The 2189-nt window shown below is 48.4% G+C and overlaps 1 long non-coding RNA gene across 1 annotated transcript in view; it reads right to left on the bottom strand.

Moving 5' to 3' along the window:
* LOC104990961 overlaps positions 1–2189 on the bottom strand; it is an 18541-nt gene that overhangs the window by 13385 nt on the left and 2967 nt on the right. The window lies entirely within an intron of this gene.

Raw genomic sequence — 2189 nt, 5'->3', positions numbered from 1 at the left:
AGATGGCATCCAGTCCCATCACTTCATGGGAAATAGATTGGGAAACAGTGGAAACAGTGGCTGACTTTATTTTTCTGGGCTCCAAAATCACTGCATATGGTGATTGCAGCCATGAAATTAAAAGACGCTTACTCCTTAGAAGGAAGTTATGACCAACCTAGACAACATATTAAAAAGCAGAGACATTACTTTGCCAGAAAAGGTCCATCTAGTCAAGGCTATGGTTTTTCCAGTAGTCATGTATGGATGTGAGAGTTGGACTATAAAGAAAGCTGAGTGCAGAAGAACTGATGCTTTTGGACTATGGTGTTGGAGAAGGCTCTTGAGAGCCCCTTGGACTGCAAGGAGATCCAACCAGTCCATCCTAAAGGAGATCAGTCCTGGGTGTTCATTGGTAGGACTGATTTTGAAGCTGAAACTCCAATACTTTGGCCACCTGATGCGAAGAGCTGACTTATTTGAAAAGCCCCTGATGCTGGGAAAGATTGAAGGCAGGAGAAGAAGGGGACGACAGAGGATGAGATGGTTGGCGGCGTCACCGACTCAATGAACATGGGTTTGGGTGGATTCCGGGAGCTGGTGATGGAAGGGAGGCCTTGAGTGCTGGGGTTCATGGTGTTGCAAACAGTTGGACACGACTGAGTGACTGAACTGAACTGAGAGCATATATGTCAATGCTTTCTGAATTATTTTCTATCACTACTCAATATCATGTCATAAACCTACCTGCCTATTTGTTTAAGGTCTACCTCCTCTACCAGAAAGTGAGCTCCATGGGGGCAAGGATTTGTCTTGCTCACTGTTAAATACTCAACACCTAGAACTGTGAGGCACAGAGGTGGTACTTGCAAAAAGTTTAATGAATGAATAGCTGGCTGCTGCTGCTTGGTGCCAATCAATAGGAGTTTGAGATGAAAAGGTGTTGCTGAGAGTGCCTGGAGAAGGTGATTATCTAGGGAGACTGTAGAGAACGAGATAATTAAGGACAAGCAAATGGCCATCTTTGAGGAGGGCGTGCAGAGTTGTAATGGCAGGTAAGACAGTAAACAGTTTTGTGTGTGGCTGAGAATGTGGTTTCTGCCCTACACCACCTACTCTCTGTGTGGCTCTGGGTAAATTTGTTAATCTTTCTAAGCCTCAATTACCCACCAGTAAAATGAGGCTGATAACCGTGATGCATGCATGCGTGCTAAGTTACTTCAGCCGTGTCCAACTCTGTGCGACCCCATAGATGGCAGCCCATCAGGCTCCTCTGTCCCTGGGATTCTCCAGGCACGAATACTGGAGTGGGTTGCCATTTCCTTCTCTATAATACCTTCCACCTAAAGGTTGTGATGGAAATTAATTGAGCAAATGGTCATAAAAAGCCTAGCACAGAGTAAGCTCTCAATAATTGCTAATTAATATGATCAATCCCAGATTGGGAGAAGAGTGTGAAACGTTGCAATATAAAACAATGTTTATGTAATTCTGCTAAATCTTGTTCCCCTTTGGAATAGTCTACCCAGGAACAGACTCGATGCGTTTGTTACCTTGTCCCCAACCACACACATACACGAAAATGTCTCTGCCTTGCCAACCCCATCACCAGCCTTTTCTCCTTTCCGATGACTCTTCTGCGAGCTAGCCTAGGGCTTGACACAATAAGTTCTCCATAATTATTTGTTGATGTTCATTGCACGGCTCCCAGACAATGCTTAGGTGTTACTTTGTCAGGAAAATCTCAGTGTGGAGTGGGAGATAATTAGTTGTCTCTGACTTCCTTAGGAGAACGAACTAGGTAGAAAGATGGCGTTCTTCGGGCTCTGAATAACCTATAAGCCTGGCATGGCAAACGTAGCTCAATAGGAAGGGATTGGGTTTGGTCCTCTGGAACTTCCCTAGTGAACCATCTGCATCCCAAGGGCGGCCAGAGGCCAAGGGCGCTGAGCCCGCGTCTCCTTTAAGAGGTGTGGCCTCGCTGTAGCCACCACAGGAGTGATTGGCTGAAGCTGCCTGTCCCGGGGCGGGACTCGGTTGCTAGGGAGCGGCGCGGGCCCTGAGGAGACTGCGGCGGCTGCGCGTAGGAGCGAGGTGCTTGCTGGGGCTGGGGTGCGCGACGGCGCCGGGGGCTGCGGTGAACGCCTCACAGGCCGTGCAGTTCCCTGTGGGGAGGCGCCGTCGCCATTGCCACCTCGCTCGGTGAGCGC

The sequence above is a fragment of the Bison bison genome, unplaced genomic scaffold, assembly GCF_000754665.1.
Source record: "Bison bison bison isolate TAMUID 2011002044 unplaced genomic scaffold, Bison_UMD1.0 scf7180017864181, whole genome shotgun sequence".
In the NCBI taxonomy this organism is placed as follows: domain Eukaryota; kingdom Metazoa; phylum Chordata; class Mammalia; order Artiodactyla; family Bovidae; genus Bison; species Bison bison.
The sequence above is the reverse complement of the archived record's forward strand: the minus strand, read 5'-3'. Positions and strand labels throughout refer to the sequence as shown.